Genomic DNA, 13,767 nt, shown 5'->3' on the forward strand with positions numbered 1-13,767 from the left:
AGGATTCTTTGTAATCTGGCGCGAACGCCACGGTGGGACACACACACACACACGTGCCCGCACGCACAGCACCAAATGAGTCGGTAATACACTCCATCACAAGTGGATGTTAGACTTGAGGGGGCACCGTGTCCCTTTTTGAGAGGCGTTACTGACTCAACTTTCCAGGATTTAGGAACAGAGCTATGGGAGAGAAAATCGTTGAAGAGGCGAGTGAGGACGGGGGAGATATAGCCAGCACAGGATTTAGGCAATGCAGGGTGGAGGCTGTCTGGTCCAGGGCGTTGAGAGGAGTTGACACAGGCGAGGGCTTCGTAGGTTTCACTTTGAAGAATGACTATGGAAGAGAATGTGATTGCTGGTGTGGCCTTGATTGGCTGAGTTGTGGGTTGGGTGGGACAAAGGTTAGGTGCGGTAGGGTCAAGTAATGCTACAGCACAGCCCGAGAAAAGTGGTAAGAGAAGAGCTCTGCTATGTCAAGATTAGAATAAGGCCTCCCGTGATGTGTGAAGACCGGCGCGTGGAACATTTTTTTTTTATAGTGAAAACATGCCCAAGAGTTTGGGCTGGCAGGTTGCTTTTGCTCTTGGTTGGTAGGTAATCGTTATGGGAGATATATACTTCGGTACGTGCCTGGTGGGCTTGGTTAAGATGAGTGGGATTTAGAGGCACTTTTTTGAATAGTCAGTGTTTACGTCTGATTAAGACTGCAATCTCCTTTGTCATCCATGGAAGGCTGCCGTGCCTCCTGTTGATCCTTAGGGTGAACACATTTGTGCTGAATTTCTGATATGTTGAGTGAGAGGTCGTCGGCCTCGTCAGCCGATGGGTGATCAAACACGATGAACCAGGGAGCGAGGTGGATGAGCTGATTGAGATGAGGGAAATCGGTTTTTTAGAACTGCTGGAACTTCTTGGAATGATGACCTCGCTTAGGGCAATGGATATTGGTGAGGAGAGCACTGCGATCACTGCCTGGTAGGCTGGATTTCACTGTGCAGCGGTAGGATAAGGTGGGATTACTGGTGCAGACGAGGTCGAGGAATGTAGCGTTGCTGTTTTGAGAAATGTAGACTGAGGCGTCATAAAGTTGGGTGAGGCCAGCAGTTTCCAATACGTCTTACAGCATGTCATCAAGTGGATCAGATGAACAGTGCAGAGAACTTGCTGGGGTCGACGCGCTGTAGGCTTTTTTGGAGGAGGGCGTACGATTGTTCACGGACGGAGGGTGGGCAGTAGGTAGACACCAGAAGAAGCTTTCCATGTTTACAAATTCCTCGACAAAGATGGCTTCTAGACCCGGAGGGGTGAGGTGGTCGAGACGTTGGCAGGGCAGGTGTTATGGCATGGCGAGGACGGACTCCTTCGCCCCAAGGAGAGACAGTTTTGGTGGAATAAAGAGAATTGTGCGAGATTGATTAATTCCCCATTAATTGCCCACCAAAGACAGGCGTCCAGCCATGTCTCGCACACAGCGAATATTGCATTCGGGAAAGATTAATTCAGCGCTTTAAAGTCAGGAAGGTTGCTTTTTAGGAAGCAAATGTTGACAAACCAAACGGGATTGGAGTCTGTAGACTCCGATCGCGCACTTTTCACACGACAACTATGCCAATTGCGGAGTTGTCGTGCGAACGGTGAATGCTGCCGATGTCGCTCGCCGGAGGCGGGTCGGAGAACTACTTGGTAGTGTTGGCGATGATGGTGGGGTATACAGGGGCTTCGTGCTGCTTAGGGGATGGAAAGAGGTCATCGGCCAGGGGTGGGAGCTGGCACGCCGCACAGAGCCACTCGGTTGATAATGAGGAGAGGCGTCTATACAAAGCAAGAGATACATCTTCACATTTCTGGTGGAACCACAAATCATAAATGTCGCATTGGAGAGTGGCGACATTGTCGACAGACAGGAAACAGCAGGGGCAGGTGGGACGTGAGCCGGAGATGGAAGATACACCCGTGAGCGATATGATGGTGAACAGGCCCCTTCTTGTTTTTGACGCTCCTGCAAGTTTTGGAACAAGCTCTGTTCCAGAAGAGGGCTAGAATGCAAAGTTTAGACCCCAAGCCAAATACTATTTGAGATTGAGAGTTAATATAGCTTTAGAGAGCCGTAAAACGGGCAAGAATCCAGGTAAGGTGTTCACTTTCATATTGCCGGCGGGTGTGCTTCACCAGTGATCAGCAATAACGAGATTAGGTGAGGTTGGCAAGGGCGATGAGTGAAGAATGCTCAGCCAGGAGGTTGCTTCCATGGACGACAATGTTCAATGGTGATGCTGCAGTCAGAAAGTGGCATTCTAGGTGCTTACGGTTTGTCGATGATGGGTGATATTTTTGTCGAAGGGCCAGTAGCCCCGTTAGGCAGATCAGGAGACTGAGAGTTGTAAAAGCGCGCTGTCATTGAACCTAACAGCTAAACATTGTGCTGAAAACATTTTCTGGCTAGATCCAACATATCTCATAGAAAACTGACCAGGGGGGCAATGTTTGACAAATGTCTTGTTTCTCCTAAGAAGAAAGGGAAGTGATGGAAGTGACGATATCGCATCTGATTAGTTAGAGGCTCAAATGACGAAAGCGGGAACTTTCATCATTTGAGCCTCTAACCAATCAGACGCAATATCTTCACTTCCATCACTTCCGTTTCTTTTTAGGAGAAAGGAAACATTTGTCATCGAACATAGCCCTCAGGTGTGTTGAACATTCATCTTGGGGGAAAGGACAGGCAGGTCAAATGCACCTCCAAGCACAGCTTTATTCTTTACCACATTAGCCTGTAGTTACTGTTAAAGCAACTGGTTTGTAATCGCACTCGTTATGTAAAACTGTCGCGTCTGTGGTTTTTTTTTTTTTTTTTGCATGGTTTATGAATAGTTGTTTTGAAATACCTTTACCGCGACTTCTACGTGTTTAGACTATGTTTGTTGATCTTAGGTTTATCATTGTTTATGCACATAGCTTGAAGGCTAACATTCAAACTACTACCGTGTATGTTCGATAATACCCGTCAGCAACCGCATCATTGCATGTGCTGTTTGTAACATTTTCTTATAAATTGTACTATGTAGAGCGAAAATAAACATTTGCCTGCTTGAAATAACTCTTGTGTGAATAAATTACCTGTGATTGTCGTCCAGTGGTGCGCACGTCACAATAAAGCGCAACGCAAGCGGACGCGAGAACCGGGTACACAAAATGCCATGGGGGCCGCCATCTTGAAAAGCAAAACAATAAAAACGAAGCATAAAATGTGGTTAGTTACCCCATCCGTGGTGAGAGGGCGCTTTTACGAGTTTAAATAATTGTTTAAGAAACTTTCGCTCTTCTTGAATTATTAGGTTATCAATATAATTTATATTGTGTGAATAATATATAATGAGTTTAGTTCTACAATGTACTTTTATTTACACAAGGCCCTCGATCACGTGGTTTGCGATTACCACAGGCTTATTCTACAGTGGGCAAACTGTGTATGATAAACTGTGAACTCGTCCGTCCGGGGCCCGCTCTGCGACAGAGACGTCTGCGCTCAACTTCAACCAGTTCAACTTCAAAGCCTCCTGCCTCCTTTTCTTCGGTTGGAGACGCGCGCGTCTGTCTCCTTTTGTTTCCCTTCACTTTCAGTGCCCGCAAAGTCCGTCTGGACGGAGCTGGCGGCACCGGGCAGCATTGGGCCGCGTGCACAAAGTAAAAACAAAAGGAAAGTCCTCGCGCGGAGTTTGCTCGGGTTCTGGCTCTTTCGTTTGTTTTGGGTTAGTTTTTGTTTGGTGTTAGTTTTCACGGTGGCATTCCGCAGCATTGTTGAATGCTAGACATCAAAACAAGTAAAACACGTACAAATAAGCGCTCCGCCACAATTTTCTTCTCCGGTGAAGACCATCTGCACGTTCCGTAAAAATGACTTTAGGAGCTACTTTTCGGTAGTCTATAGTGGCCTGCACTTCAAACACGGACTGCATGTTTGAGGCAAAAATAAGTCTAGCTAGCCGTTTCTCACTCAGCCGATCCTGGGTCTTTATTCAGTTCCTTGTGTGCGCTTGTGGTGTATTGCTTTCAAAAGACGTGCTCTAGCGTTCGACCGTTCGACCTTGGTATACAGAGAAGTGAGATTTAGAAGATTTCACTGAGGTCCGGACGAAGATGAAAGGCGCAATCTTCGGGAGCAGCCCAGTGAAATGGCTTTGCCGCGCTTTTTAGATGAGTGCATACAAGTGTGCACCTTTAGCTTCTCGGGAGCGACGGTGCAGGCTCTCAAGGAGAACATTGGCGGGTTGCCTCTCAAAAAGTTCGATTTTGCGGTAGTATACGTAGGCGGAAACAACCTGCAAAATGGCGACAGGGGGTCAGCCTTGGTCAAAGAAGAAGAGCTTACAACACCCCAGCATGGTTGTAAGCTATGGAGAAGAATGTGCTGATTTTTGGAGAAGTGTCGTTTAGGGAAGATCGTTTTAGCGAACACCGTTTTCGCGACAACAGCAGATCGGATCGCCGTTTAGAGAAAATGGCGACCGCCCGCATGCTAACCAACCCTTGGCGATCCACGCTCGAACTTATATTAAACTTTTCCCGAGCGATAGCGAGGGGTGCCCGCACAAAGCGCGGTCTGTTTGGAAGCCTAGCTTGCCGCCGCCTACAAGCAGCATTTCTCAAACGGAGGCCTCGATAAAATGTATCCATTTTCGCTAAACCGTGCTTCGATATACCACACCCCTTTCGTTGAAACGAACCTGGATAAAACCGCGTGCGATAACCGTAATAAACCCGTCTTTTTTTTTTCTTTTTGACACCTTCAATAGTCGTTTGAAGCAAACATCAAAGTTCGTTGTGCAACACGAGATCATGCAACTATCTCAAGGTCTTGCTATTTTAGTTTTATACTAGATCCCAAAAAAACAACATGACGTATCTACATCTTTTGGCTAAATTTTATATTTTCGTGTTCTTTCTACCGAGAAATGCTATCACATATTTTCCGATGATTCAAAAGGTGTGCCCGTTTTTGCAAAGCACAGCCAGCATCTGGACTTTGCTTTTCGGGACCTGCTTCTATGGCTCAGGCAAAGAGTACATTTTGTGTTCTGTTATAAGCTCATACCGCAACTCCGAAAGGAGGCAGTTGAGCCCGAAGTACGGTTATTCAACAAGGCACTGCCACGTGCAATAGAGCGCACAAAGGAGCGGAACTTGGTCGTCTTGAATGTGAACGTAAGTTTGTATCTTTCTGAGTTGCCCTTTCCCATAAAATCGGTCGTCTCTTGCAAATGCAAGGTCCTTAGATGTTCTAAGCAGCTAATTAGAAGAGGACAACTATCATATGGCATACTAACTCTATCATATGACCTACCATAACACTATTGAGAGGAGTTTACGTGTAATTTTGTTCAGTCTAACGAAATTACTCCTACTTTTTGACGCAGTACATTCTAGAGCATAGCTGCATTGATTTTCGCAAATGGTAAAGTACATTTGCATCCGCCAGGAGAAGCAGGAAAAATATTTTGATAATCTTAATGACTTATTTGGGTCCTCAACATACGTATTATTACAGCGCTGAAAATAAAAGCCATGAACACAAGAACTTTCGTTCTGCCTCGGACAGCGCGGCGCACCTCGATAGAAATTTAATGGGACCCGGAATAGGGGTAGCCACCCATCGTTCTCCCTTTCTATTTTTCCTTTATTAGACTTAATACAGATGTTTTTTTAACAACAGCAACAAACAAGTATGTTATGCCGGTCTACCTGCCGGCTACCATGAACGTGTCCTCTCCTCACTCGCTTATCCCCCAATGTACTGCCTTTTATTTCGCCTATTGTAGGGACAAAGGCTGGCGCGTGCGCTAAAACCGAAAGCCGTGACTAATTTGCTTCCACGCGGTTTAAAGTTGCGTTGCAGCGATTTTAAGTTCGAATTTCGGGCACTTTGCACAACCATACTGACACAAGTGTCACGCAAGTATTCTCATGCTCAACGCCATGAGCTACAAGTTTAATCGTCGCTGCGTAATTACGTGACCCCACGCAACAAGGTCACGTGATCATGTGACCACCATAGGCGCGCTATTCGCAGTTTGGTCACGTGGTGGGCGGGATCCAACTGATCATGTTCACATGACCCCCACGGGACATGGTCACGTGGTCATGTGACCACCAAAGGTGCGTTTTTTCCAGCGTGGTCACGTGGTGCACAGGACCCCACGGACAATGGCCCACCGATCACTTATTAGAGCACGACGAGCACGAATACGCAAGGTCTGTGGAGGGTTGCCACACGCTTTCCGCCCATAATGAACTTCAAGTATTCATTCAGAACAGTATTCGGTGAAAGTAGCAAAATCGTTGCATGGCCCCTCTAATGAAACAGCATTAACCATGATCATAATAAGCCATTCAATCTTGCGGTACTCGTAGTTGAATAGGCCTGCTCTGTCCAAATACATCCACTACATGTCTCTTCGTTTTCAGCACAAATTTCTCGTCCCAGGGCCGGCCTTAGAGCAGCAAGCGCCCAGGGCAAACTGCAGCCGTGGCGCCCTCCCCCCCCCCCCTTACACACACGTATACTATTCTCGCACCAAACATCATGTTGTAAGCAAACATGCCACAGTGACCCAGCGCGAATGGTCGCGATTTTGTCGTTGTCAGTCGAAAACCGCGTCCTAAAAACGAACGACGTTCGCGAGCATTGAGAGCTTTGTCGGCACCGTGTTCAAAGTTCAAGAATCATTTATTTCTTAGATTAACCAAACTTCAGCTGTGGGTCACCCATAGCAAGCTAACGTCTAATGGACAGAGAAAACAAAAGCACAAGTTAACAATGTCAAATGCCGTAGAAGGCAACCTTCCGCGCCTTCAACAACGCAAATTGGGCTACGTCTTGCGACATATCCAGGCTAGACGCTATCTTGTTTTCGGTGGACGAAATTGCCAATGACGACATCCTGTCACCTGCCATGGTTGATCTTAGGTATGTCTTAATAAGCTTTAATTTTAGAAACTCCTCTCAGCGGTGGCCATTGGCATTGGCAAAGGGAGGAGGATCCTCAATGACACCCACGTATGAGGGAATTTGTCACGAAGGTTGTCCAGAATGAACTGGAGGACGTCCTGGCGAGCACTGCATCCAGTGCACTCTCAACAAAAGGGTTGTCGTGGGGTACTAGCTTTGGGGTAGTCAGAAGCCGTCACAGATATCGCTACCCCCCCTTCGTTATACTGACAACCCCACGGGTAATCACACGGCACGCAATCAACAGGTTGCCAAAGTGAGCACCCCCAAAAGCAACATGGCGGCTGGCAAGCGACAGTGGAGCAGTACGAGTAAAGCCTAGCGAGCTGGACTGCTCTTTGCTAAAATACGATTCTCAAGTGCGTGCGCCCGTTCGCGGCCTTCCGTGCGCACTGAAGCACTCCAAAACGCGCCTCGAACCACGGACACCGCACGTATTACGAGTAGAGGCGACGATGTGAAAGGAAGGGGGGGCATTTGAGGGGGTTGTCCGCGACTGCTTTCGCGCGGCCGGCTGCATTTACTTCGCGACCAGAAAACATTCAAGAAAGGAATCGTATAGCGACAAATGGAATGATATCTTTATTGAACAGAGCGTCTCCTTGCTGTGATCCGGCGGTTTCGGTTGACAGCGGCGAGGCGAAGCATCACCGATTTAAGCGGCGTCGGTTCCGATCGTTCAATGCTCCTGCTCACCTGTTAGCATTCGTTATCCACTTCCAAGTCCCTGGTAATCCTCACCGCGTTCGTGCACGCACTTCGCGCTATTCACCGCATGGAACACCCATTTAACTGGCTATGAGACTGATCCCACTGGGACGAGAGGCTGAGAACCGAACCCTTCGGGGCTGCTCCGTCAGCTCCGTAGAGCCATGGAACGCCTCCATGTTTTGCACTCAAATAAGTAGACACATAAACGCGCGACTCCTTGAATTGGGCGGCGCCACGCGCCACCTAACGGACAGGGCTCAAACTAGAAAAAAACGAGACCAACAGTCGTTGTGTTCAGCGCTTCGCTAGACATTCACGTATGTACATATTCTACTACACACTTCACACATACCCGACACCATAGCATTTGACAAAGGAACGCGTTCAGACACAGCACAAGGTACTATATTAGATATTGACACTCTACATTCCTATACACACGTCTAGTCGACACCGCCACCTTATATACTGCTGTATTTTCTGTGACCGATTAGGATGGTGACCACTGTTATATTTTGCATAAATACGAAAAGACTGTGCAAGGTTTACGCGTATATATTATTTTCCTCTACTGCCCTTAGGAAAGCGCTCGTATCTCTAATGTAATCCATTGCAAAAGTGAACTGCAGGTTATGAATAAATTTGAATAGTTGCTACACGTCACGTTTTGATCAGTTTCGTTTTCTCGCTAGCCTACACTTTAAGTATACAGAAGCCTGTTTAATTAATTGTATTAATTATCGAAAACAATTTCTGCAATCACAACTTTCTGAACACGCTGATGCATTTTCTTTTCTCTTTTTACATATCCGAATGACTTCAGCGGCGGTTGAGTAAATGTTGAGTACACTGAGCGCGCGCAGGTGATTCTAGCAAAGCCCGTCCGCCGGTCCTCCCCGAAGCGTTGTTTCAGTTTGCTTCTTTTCGCTACAATTGTTTCTGCTCAAGCGTGTGTCTTTCAAATATGCGTGTGTCTTTCAAATATGCGTTCTATGCGCTCGCGCTCGCGCCAAGAGGACAGTGCAGAAGTGCCGCTTTCGGGCCCGTGCCTTCACCTGCAACGAACGCGAAATACGTATGCTAAATTATGTAAAGCCTGGTTCAGACAGTGGCGTTTGACTGCGTCTGCCTGCGTTGCGGCAGCGAGAAACCAGGGCATCCCTGCTGCTTACATCGCGTGCGAAGATGATTCCTTGAATTGGATTCCACGCTTCATACGAAGCACAGTCGTGCCGGTGAGTCGCTTTCGGTTCTCGACGCAAAGCTGTCAAACTCAAACGCAAGTGTCTGAACCGGCCTTACCGCTCATTCACACTGGAAGCGGATCCGCGTTTGCAAAGCGGTTGCGAACGCGGTTGTATAAATATCCAGTACGATTGCACGCGCACTCCATGACATCAAGCGCGCGTGCAATTGGACTGGATCTTTATACAACCGCGCTCACAACCGCTTTGCGAACGCGGATCCGCTTCCAGTGTGAATGAGCTGTTGAGCATCAAAAACGCCGAGAACATAGTTCTCTGCGCTGCACCTGCTGTCGTCTCCAGCAGTACTTTTTCTAAAAAAAAAAAAAAATCTAAAACAAATAGCACGTATATGTTTGCCAATGCATTATTTTTGGAAATTTACTTGGAATCTTTTATATAGATAAAAGGAACGCGTGGTGGAAGGCCTGAAATCCTAGTCCCTTTCGAAGTACTCCGCCTTGGATGACACATACTTGTTTGAGCATTTTTTTTTTATCGAGTATGCTCGATGAAATGTGCCAAATGAGCCAGTGAAGGCGAATCATGTATCCCGAGGCAGAGAAATAGTGAAATACACGAACATGATCGCAGATATCTGTGTAGGTTCGTCCCGTCCGGCCTGAGTCGTGGTGTGCAATGCTTCATACTTCACTGCACTTGCAAGCAAAAAAATTGGGTACGACAGGAGCGCAAGTTCGGCGGAACGGGCGGAACCGAGGAGGCCACTTGCAACTGAACTGCACGCAGAACTGACCGATCACACCTTTATTGGGAGCACGCTCTTTACTGAACCGCACAATAAAAGACGACAAGAGTATCTCGTCCGACGAACATTCAAGTCAACTCACGAATGTGCGTAGCTTTCTGTGCTTTTCTAGAGATTTGGTTAGATTCCTCGAGCACGACGCCAGCTGCCAGCTGTTGTTTACTGTTGTACATCGTAAAACCCGCGACGGAACCAAAAAGGACAACCGCGATACTTTTTATCTGCCTCGGGTTTTAGTAGGTGTGTACCAATGTTGCCTGTATTTGTTTGTTTTCTGCCAGTTTAGGCGAAATGAGCCGCACGCTTGTTTCGAGCGGTTTAAATTTGAATAAATAATAACCAACGCACAAAGAAAACAAGTTTTAAGAATTTTTGAGATTTTTTAAGTGACTTTTACTATTAAACGACTGCATGCACTTGAATGTTCAATTCAAGAGTTTATAAAACGTGACTACCCCATGCTTGTCACCTTCCAACATGGTGCTAACTCTCAATGGCTCGAGCCCAGCGGGTAGTTAGGTAAGCCTGTGGGGTAGTTACAGCCGTCAAAACGCACGATGACTAGGGGGGGTGCTCACTTTTTCTTAGAGTGTGGGCAGCAGGCTGCATAGTTAGATCAGCTCCTCGCAGAGATCTGTACCGTCGATGTCTGCACTTTCTAGGTGTCTCAGACTCTCAGTGCATGGCCAAGGCATTGGCAAAGTTTAAGAAGTTCCGCTTTGTCGGGAAGTCGGGTGAGGCCGTAAAGGAACCCCCAGAAGCTAACGTGCTGCTCCATCCGCGTGAAGCGTTCTTCAATCGACATCTTACGGTGTCAATCATCTTGTAGAAGAGCTCTCGCTTGAATTTTGTCTCGACATCATCAACCTCGTCCTGGCACTCATAACAGAACTGGCGCTTTTTCCGCCGCAGTCGAGGGGCCGGTTTCATCGCACTGTCAATACCCATGCTCTCGGGAAGACCGTTCGCAGTTGCCAGTTGCAGTTTCGTACCCGACATCGCGATAATTGTCGATGCAATCGCTGCATGCTTTCATCAGCTGGGTGGTTGCTACGATGTCCTTCGTTTTGCATTGCATGTTCTCGCTTACAACATTAACTTGTAAAAAGAATGTCGTACCACACAACAATGTAAACGAGAAACTGAACTGCAAGAGTTAGAGCTTCATGTCGGACACCAGGCTTGCCTGCTGTGATTCGGCCATTCTTGCGCAACATTATAAATTTATATGTTTTTCGCGGTTTTCGGGATTCTTGTGGCGAGTTTCTGAATTTTGAGTTGGCAACACTGATCGGCATTGCAAGTCCGTAGTCGTCGCTGGTCGCTTACACACAAAAAAAGAAAGAGCTGCGGATCCAAAGTTCTTTACACATATTATTTTCAGTCAGGTTGAAGCCTCTGGGCACAGAGACTCACCGGATGCTGAGGGGGCATTGGTTCGTTTAGCTTACTGCTAGGGACTCCACAGCGAGCGTTGCCCAAAGCGCAGCTCGAATGTCGGGAGGAATCGGGTTCATTTTACCCCCGGTCAGACCTCCTGAGCGAAGTCATTCTTCGGCTCAGAATAACTTGGCAAAGGGTGAATGAAGCCTACGTTTTCTGCGAGCCAATCAGAGACTCTGAGCGAAGCACGTGATAACTAAGAGCAAAACTCCGTTCCAATAGTATTTTGTCCCGTGACTCGCTCCGACACACTGATTTGCTCGCCGATGGGTTTGGCGCCACCGTTTAGTAAGTTGCGCTAAGAGTGCGGCATGCTGGCTCCATCGCTTTTTGCCAGTCAGGTTTTGCTCCGCTCGAAATTTGAGAGCTGTGCGGAGGTGATCGCTTGCCTAGTCGTTCATGATTCATTCAATGGCGCTTTGAATCTCACGGAGGAGAGTATAGTAAAACAGTAGTAAAAGTCTATAGTGAAACAATATCCGCAGGTGGCTGCGGGTTGATGGACGCCAATTATAACAAGAACTTAGTCGTTGGTTTTGCGGCCGAAATGCCAAACGGCGATGCGGTCGTTTTTTGTTTTTGATTTTATCCCCTCGAGGTTTGAGCCCTGCATGACCTGGCGGCCCTTTCGGCGCCCCCCTATGTATGGTGCCCTGTGCAACTGCCTAGGTCGCCCACTCCAAATGCCGGCCCTGCCTCGACCGAGAGAAAAAAGACGAAAAAAGGCCTGCTGGCGGCGGACAAGTATCACGCATCGGGTGGCCCCGGTACAGCGACCTTGGCTGGTATCCTGGTGGGCGCCGTGAACGTCGCTTTTATAGGGCTATGGGTGACGAAGCGGTCTGGCGTTGTTTGACGCCCACGGATTCACAGTTGCAAAAGTAATGGGGCTAAAGGCCACACGACTGGAGTTTGCCGAAATTTGCGAAAATGAAAATGCCGGCCTCAGTGAAGTCTGCTGGCTGGTCGAGATTTTTAATTTTTAAGTATTGTTCAGGTTTTTTTTATATTTTTCCGGCACACGCAATCACAAATATTCGCCACTCGCTACCTTTTTTCTTTCCTCGCACAACTTCCTGCGCGACTACTTTTCCTAGAGTAGAGGATCAATCTCTGTAATCTGCGGGGGAAGCTCGGCGAATGGCGAATCCGAATTATTGTTTCGCTCTAAAAACGATGTCTTTATGACGGACAGACAACAGCAGTGTCATGCCTCTGAGTGTCCCCTCGGCGACTATTTTTCAGTCTAGACACATTAATGGCTTCGTCATTCGCCGAGCATCCTCCGTAGCTTACAGAACTGTCTCTCGAATTGCTTTGGGGAAACACAGACACACGGGAACTTTTTTTACCGAGGTATACATTTTGGACCGGTGTCGCCCACTGTTTATTTGTTTTACCTTTATTTTTAAAATATTGAAAAGTGTCGACCAGTGCGTTTCCTGAACAGTTGTGTACTAGCTTTCTGTATATGCACATACGCGTGTCAGTAAAGATATATGTAAATATTTCGTAATTATACTGCGTATTTTATGGTAAGTTGAACAAGAGGGCGGGCAAAGCACTTTTCTCCTGTGTCGCCAGCAATATGACGGCAGGAGGTTCGCTTGAAACAAGCAAATCGCAAGGCTTGTACGTATCTCAAATACTCTACTCAAGATACTGTAATTAAAATACTTTTGTCGGTATTTTGGTGTCTTGAAGATACATTCGATTGGGAGTAATTAGCACTCTATCTTAATTACATTGCTTAGTATCTTCTACTCAGTATCTCAAATACCTTTTCTGGCGTAGGAAGAAGTTTGTCCCCAAAGGGGAAGTACTAAGACTAAATGTTCTTTCTTTCTTCTTTGCACGTGTCTAGGGGGACAAATGAGGTGTACACTAGGAGGTCATCGAACGATATGCGTTTCAGCTAAGTTGATATAATCAAGATGCCCCCATTTTTTTATTTAGTTGTTATAACTTCAGCTCGTCGCGCGCTTACAAAGTATCTTCGAAAGTAATTCAATTATTTTTCAAAGTACTTGCACATTACTCAAAATAGTTTGGCGCAAAAGTAACTTGAATACTACTCTAAATACTTTCTCATTTGGGTATTTAGTATCTTGTCTTAAATACTTTTGTCGAGTATCTTGAACAACACTGCAAATCGCTGACACCTGCACCATTTGAAGTATAGATAAAATAATCGGTTCAGATAGCCTAGAAGCTGCAAACGAAAACCGCCTTGGTGTCGAAGCGCGAGGCAGTTGATCGGATTTGGTCGGACACAGTGGGTCTAACGAATACTGGCAAGTGGGTTCCTAGCGGATTCCGGGAGGGTTGATGAGGTGATGATTTCAGCAATCCACCAGCCGGATTTCGGTGCCACACGAATCATGACATGATAGTCAGCTCTATGTACGCGAAATCATTAAAACATCCACGAAGCAAAAGGTACAGTACATCTCATTCACATCCTTCAGTCTTATCAACGAGAAGAATTTAGCACTATGATTTCGTCTCGTCCTGCGATGGTCGTCAGCCGACGCCACGGCCCGTTAGGTTCAATCGGGAGCCAGTCACGTAACGCATTACTTCGACGCGCG

This window comes from Ixodes scapularis, unplaced genomic scaffold (genome assembly GCF_016920785.2).
Source record: "Ixodes scapularis isolate PalLabHiFi unplaced genomic scaffold, ASM1692078v2 PGA_scaffold1__304_contigs__length_218370807, whole genome shotgun sequence".
NCBI classification, from domain to species: Eukaryota; Metazoa; Arthropoda; class Arachnida; order Ixodida; family Ixodidae; genus Ixodes; species Ixodes scapularis.